The sequence below is a fragment of the Astatotilapia calliptera genome, chromosome 4, assembly GCF_964374335.1.
Source record: "Astatotilapia calliptera chromosome 4, fAstCal68.1, whole genome shotgun sequence".
NCBI classification, from domain to species: Eukaryota; Metazoa; Chordata; class Actinopteri; order Cichliformes; family Cichlidae; genus Astatotilapia; species Astatotilapia calliptera.
The window spans coordinates 22,900,112-22,906,575 of record NC_137425.1 but is presented as its reverse complement, the minus strand read 5'-3'; the positions used below and the strand labels follow the sequence as shown (position 1 = coordinate 22,906,575).

The 6,464-nt window shown below is 43.5% G+C and overlaps 1 long non-coding RNA gene across 1 annotated transcript; it reads right to left on the bottom strand.

Moving 5' to 3' along the window:
* Positions 1 to 450: 450 nt before the first annotated feature.
* On the bottom strand, positions 451 to 2,085 carry LOC145428578 (uncharacterized). The gene is made up of 2 exons (XR_013908871.1): positions 1,967 to 2,085; positions 451 to 1,351 (listed from the first exon to the last, which is right to left on the bottom strand). It is a non-coding gene; the product is annotated as an uncharacterized LOC145428578 (long non-coding RNA).
* Positions 2,086 to 6,464: the final 4,379 nt, after the last annotated feature.

Here is a 6,464-nt window from a genome sequence, read left to right as displayed (position 1 = left end):
AAGGGATAACGCATGCAAATAAATGATGTTACTCTTCTAAGCCATATTTAATTAATAGCGTACAGTGAATTGATATATGCCGGTCAACAGATGAGACAACTTGCGGCTTAACTTTGGGTCACACTCACTGTGTGACAAAATCAAATAAAAGTATATAACAAAAAATAAAATAAAATAAAACTGCGCTCTTTATTTGCAAGAGCCACGCCTTGTTAGAGGCAACTCCCTTTGTTGGTCCGGGGATGCAGACAGCTACACACTTCTCCTGGAATGCATGGAGTCTCCATTCATTAATTTGCACTGACAAATGAGAGGCTGCAAAGAATTAGTTTTATATAGTTGGAAATACACTTCCATGGCTCTTGACCCACTCCACATTTCTACAAGAAATAGCTGCATTGATTTATCAGAGCATTAAAAACCCCCAAAACAATTTGTGTAATTCCAACAAGCTTTCTAATGACGTCTTTATTTTTCAGCACAGCATGAACTTTCTCATGGCAATTTTCTTGTCATTTCTTTAAGTACTCTTTAGGTATAGTTCTCCAGGACATTTACATTTGGATCTTGGCAGCCTTTCGTTCTTTGTCAACATGATTCCACGCTGCTTCAATAACGTTGATGTCCAGCCTCTGAGGAGGCCAATCCATGGCTGAGCTTGAATGACACACTGAAGGAGTTTTCCATTTATGTGCATGGGATCATAGCCATGCTGATCTCCAGCAAACGAAGCTGTTGGCAGCCAGATGCTTTTCATATGGTATGGCATGGTGGATTAAAATCCAATGGCACTTTTGTGTGTTCAGAATTCCATCAATTTTGACAAGCTCCCCAACACCACTGGCTGAGAAACCATAACAGAGCCTCTGCTGTGTTTAACAGATGGCTGTAGACACTCACTGTTGTACCTCTCTCCAGACCAACCTTCGACACACTGATGATGATTTTAACCAAAAATTCCAACTTTGGAACAACATCCCTTTGTAACACCAGCTCTTGTTTAGCTCAAGTTCTTGTGTAATTTAGAATACCTCAGACTTTTCTCTCTGTTTCACTTGCTTAATGATTGCTTCTTCAAAGCCACCCTTCCACTGGGACCATTTCTGATGAGAACAACTGAAGGGCTGGATGCATCTTCGAGATCCCGTCTATAGGGTTTTATCCTATTTCTTAACGGCATGACTTTTAAACTCTATTCATTCAGAATTTTTAGGCCTTCTTTCGTCTTCCACTCGTCCAGTTTACTCAAATTTTCTAAGGGCACAGTACACACTGTGCTGAATTTTTAGATGATAGTTCTGTGGGAATCACTTTGTTGGTGTGTTATCTTTGGTACTTTTTGAAGATTCAGCTAAATAAATGGGAAAAAATGATGTGTTATTGTGACAGGCTGCTATTAAGAAAGTGCCTAAAGACACAATTTCACAAAACACATTTTGCATGCAAGGGAAATATCCTACACGAAGAGAAGCAACAGCATTATACATCATGTACATGCATTTTGTAGAGGGAGAAGAATTTCAAATGGTTCTTGTGGTTATTTTGGTCGGGCTGTAGCACGAGGAATCCCAGACATCAACTCTTGATACTTCCATCCCCCAGCCTCCATTTCACCCACTAACAACCCAAACCACTGACCACATGCACCCCCTGCTCCCAGGACCAAGCTAATTAAATGGTGCCCCCCAAACAAAATCACCACACTGCCATGGCATCTGCTTCGTGTTCATAAGTAAACACGGGTAATCAGAGGGGCTAGTAAACTGGGGACTTTTGTAAGACACAGACAGTGTAATCATTGTGTGTGTAAATGTGAACTGCTATAATAATACCTCACCTTTGACCTGCAGCCTTCACCACAGTGCAGGGGGATGACACACACTCTCTCACACACACATGCACACACAATTTAATACCATGTCAAAGCACATTATCCTGATTTATGGAGACTTACTTTTAGCCTTACCTTAGATTAAGCCTTCTACTTTACAGCACGTGTCCCAAAAAAGGAAGCTGAGCCGCCAAAACACGAGTACAGCTGTCTCTGTCTGAGCAGGGTGCTCCAGGATAACCATTGTTATCTTGTACTTGGGTGCAACAGTTCAGGCTGAGGGGGGGGGGGGGGGGGGGGGGTTATCTTTGTTCCAAGGACGGGAAGCCGGTTGCGTGTGCGTGTTTGAGATAGTGTTTACGTGAAGGAAGGAAGATTAGTTTGGCCAGCAGCTTATTTCTGGCCACACAATGTTAGACATAAGAGTATTTTCACTGCGTTCATGTACACATGATGATATATACATTTGTTACCGTACAAATGGCAAATGCAATATTTGCCGTTTGCAGATTGTGTTGTCAGTCTGATATCAGGGAATACGCATGCTAACAGGCATGGTAAGTTTTGTGTTTCACAAAAGGAATTTTGTGTTTTGCTATTTTTGGACTCACAAATTCACTTTCCAACAGTCGAGGGGCACAAAGGTCGAGCACAATGAAAATAGCTTGTCCAACAAGAGCATTTTGTCATGTACAGCAAGTAACTGTATATTTTTTGTATCTATAAGCATGAAACTTACACACATTTTGAGCTTAGCTCACTGGATTTCTTAAAGGGACAGTTTTTCTTTTGGAGTATAACATCAAGTCAATTTAACTTCTGGGATATTGATCTGGTCAGTTAAATAGCAGAGGGGGGTTGTTGATCAATTTAAGCTGCTTTTTTTATTAATGAAATTACCAACAGGTGCACTAGAGGGGCAAAAATGAGACAAACCCCAACACAAAACTGGTTTTACAAGTGGAGGCCACTCACATTTTTCCCTCCTCTTCCTTTCTGACTTTTACTTCACTCATTTTTGCATTTGGCTAGGGTCAGAGTCACTACTGGTAATATGTAGTGACTCTAGGTAAATGCCTGGATCCTACAGAGGTTGCACAGGTAGTTTAACATTGCTGTGCCAAGAGCATGGACTTGATTGAGAGCTGGGTGTGGTGGGTGTGGCCGTAGAAGGCTCTTAACCCACCAGCAGTACTGTTATCTGCTTCTTTGTGCAAGAGTGAAAAGGATGAACACTGCCAGACTAGTGTACAGCGTCTGGCTTTCAATATCACCTTGATCTCAAAATATTTGTTTTGCTAATAATTAGGTGATTAGAGAACATGCCCATTGTGAAAATGCCGGGAACCGTGTGTTTGCATGTATGCATATTTTTGTGAGTGATCCATGTTCATCAGCTTAGAAAGAAATTGCTGATAAAACATGATGACTAACTGCAGATCTTCAATGTTGGCCTTCTTATCAGACCTACAGTTCCAGTTGTCATTTCCTTTTTGACTGACTGGTTTTTTTATGCATTAGGAAGCCGCAGACCTTTTGCTGCCTAAATCACGCAGTCGCTGCTCTCGGTTTCTTCATTTTCTGTTTTGTGTGTACTTTCTTTAGGCTCTCTGTGTCTGAAGTTCTGTGCCTCCTGTGGCCAGATGCTCACGCAAATGAATGGAAATCTAGGGATGCAAATCCAACGGAAAGTAGCTTGTGTTAGTCCGTTTGTGTTTGTTTGTGTGTGTGAAGTCTTTTGGCTTCAACCAGATTGTCCTAGCTAAACCAGCTCGTCAGGGTGGGGTGAGAGAAAGGAAATAATAGCAGGAAAAGTAATGACAGGTGTTTTGCTGCTGAATTATTTCTCCTGCTTATACTTGGCATCTAACACAGGCTGGTGATAGCAGCATAAGGATAATTCTAACACGAATAAGACGGCGACTTTTCATTATGTCTCTGAAATTGTGCAAACCCCCAAAGTGGTCCTCCTCTTTTCATTTTAAACAGGGAGCTTTGACTTCTAAAACAGGAAGCTTGGATACATTTGTGACTTTCTTTATTGAGCAGGACAAACACTGTACAAGTATGTTAGAGGAGTTTTGGCCCTCCCTAATTGAAACTCCCGGATAATATTCTGGTATGAGGTTACTTCGTGCAGTGTTTGAAAGGTCTGGATGACACACAGCTTCAGCAAACTGAAAAAAAATATGATTGTTTGTGTTGCCGTGTAATTCTAAAAGCAAATGCAATTATTTTAAATGTGTCTGCATCAGTGTCTACACTGCCTGAGCCTCTCCCTCCGTCTACCAGAGGAAAGGAAGGGAGGGAAGAGAGAGGTGAAGAAAAGAGCCTGACTGCCAGCATTGTTCCACAATCACATGTTTCTGACTGCTTTCTTTTTCAATGTATAATCTTCTGCATATTTTTCTCCCTCACTAATAATATTGCTTCTGTACAGCAGTATCTTCTATCTCTTGGCTTTGTGTAGTTTTTTCCTGCCTTGTTCATTCTGCCTCCTGCTGATTGCCTAAAGTAGCAGGAGTGAGCGCGGACACACAGACACATACACTCTTGTACACACTATGAGAAACAGGAACAGAGGAGGTGGGGGTGCTTCCTGTCTGGCTGGAGATCGTCGTGTTTCTTTGTGCCTGTGTGTGCGTGTGTGCGTCTGGCGTGCTTCTAGTGGTAGAAGCACTGCAGAATAAAACGAATTCGAGGGGAGTGGGAGGATTTCAGTTTTCATGGTCACACACAGCATAAATGTCTTTGAATGAGTATTAACATGATGAAGGTCAGAACAGAGTGCACAGGGAGGCAATTTTCCATGACTTGTGGTTAAGTGAAGAACAATTTTTAAAGGAGTATTTGAGTTTCTTACAGTTTAGACTATTTTGCTATCATTCACAATGTTTAAAATAAAGTGTAAATGCAAAATTTAGCAGTTGGGACATAAGCAGCAGTACTAACAGTGCATAATTCACAGTGGCCTTCACAGTGTGGGCTGGGTGTGTCTGTTTCTGAAATGAAACTGTTAAAATGCTAGTTTTTGTGAGCAGGCTGCTCTCAAGGCAACTGGCCCATGACCATATGCATTTAAATAAATATATAATTTTATGTTAATCGTGCAGAGATCATTGTATTTGGCACACCTGTTCAACCACTCTTTAACACAAATATCAAATCAACCAATCACATGGAAGCAACTTAGTGCATTTAAGTATAAAGACACAGTCTAAACCACCTGTTGAAGTTCAAGAATGGGGAGGAAAGCTGATTTATCTGACTTTAAACATGGCATGGTTGTTAGTGCCAGCCAAGCTATTTCAGAAACTTCTGATCTACTGGGATTTTCCAGCCATCTCAGAGGTTTCCAGAGAGTTGTCTGACAAGAAAAAAATATCCAGTGAGCTGCATTTCTCTGGGTGCCATACAATGTTGATGTGAGAGGTCAGAGGAGAATGGCCAAGCTGCTTACAGAGGACAGGAAGGCAAGTGTAACTCAAACAACCACTGGTTGCCATAAAGGTATGCAGAAGATCATCTGAATACACAACACGTTGACTGTTGAAGCAGATGGGTTACAGCAGCTGAAGACCACACGATGTGACAGTCCTGACAACAGAAGACCGGATTGCTCTTAAGGATTGTTTGGAGTCGACTGTGTGGGAGGTGATCTGTGACGACCACGGAGAGGACATCGACAGCCTGGTAACATGCATTACGGACTATATAAACTTCTGTGTGGATAACACCGTGCCTACCAGGACTGTGCGGTGTTTCTCCAACAACAAACCGTGGATTAACCCAGGCATTAAAGCCGTCCTTAAGCAGAAGAGGAGGGCCTTCAAATCCAGAGACAAGGAGGAGTTGAAAAGGGTGCAGAGAGAGCTGAGAGGACTGATAAGGAATGGGAAGGACAGCTACAGGCAGAAGTTGGAGAACCAGCTTCAACAAAACAACATTGGTGAAGTCTGGAGAGGCCTCAGAACCATCTCGGGCCACAAAGGTCAGAACTCTCTGCCTGGGAGGGATGTGAGGTGGGCAAATGAACTGAATCATTTCTTTAACAGATTTGATTCAGCCATGAGACAGTCTACAACATCGGCTGCAGACTCACCCACCCCCACTGCTGCTGTCTCACCTCTGACACCTCAGACACTTCACACCTCCTCCACTCACCCTGCTCACTCCTCCCCACCCCCAACAACAGCATCCAATGCACACTCAACACAAGGCTCCAGTCTGTTTCTCTCAACCACCCAGGTTAGGAGGGAACTGAGGAGGATTAAAGCCAAGAAGGCAGCGGGCCCAGATGGCATCAGCTCAAGGGTGGTCAGGTCCTGCGTGGACCAACTGTGTGGGGTGATGGAGCACCTCTTCAACCTGAGCCTGAGGCTGGGAAGAGTCCCACAGCTCTGGAAAACCTCCTGTGTTGTACCAGTGCCAAAGACTTCACGCCCCAAGGACCTCAACTGCTACAGGCCGGTGGCTCTGGCATCCCCCCTGATGAAGACCCTGGAGTGGCTGGTCCTAGCTCAGCTTCGGCACCTGGTGAGCTCATCACTGGACCCACTTCAGTTTGCCTACCAGCCTGGCATTGGAGCGGATGATGCCGTCATCCACCTCCTACATCGTTCCCTCGCTCACC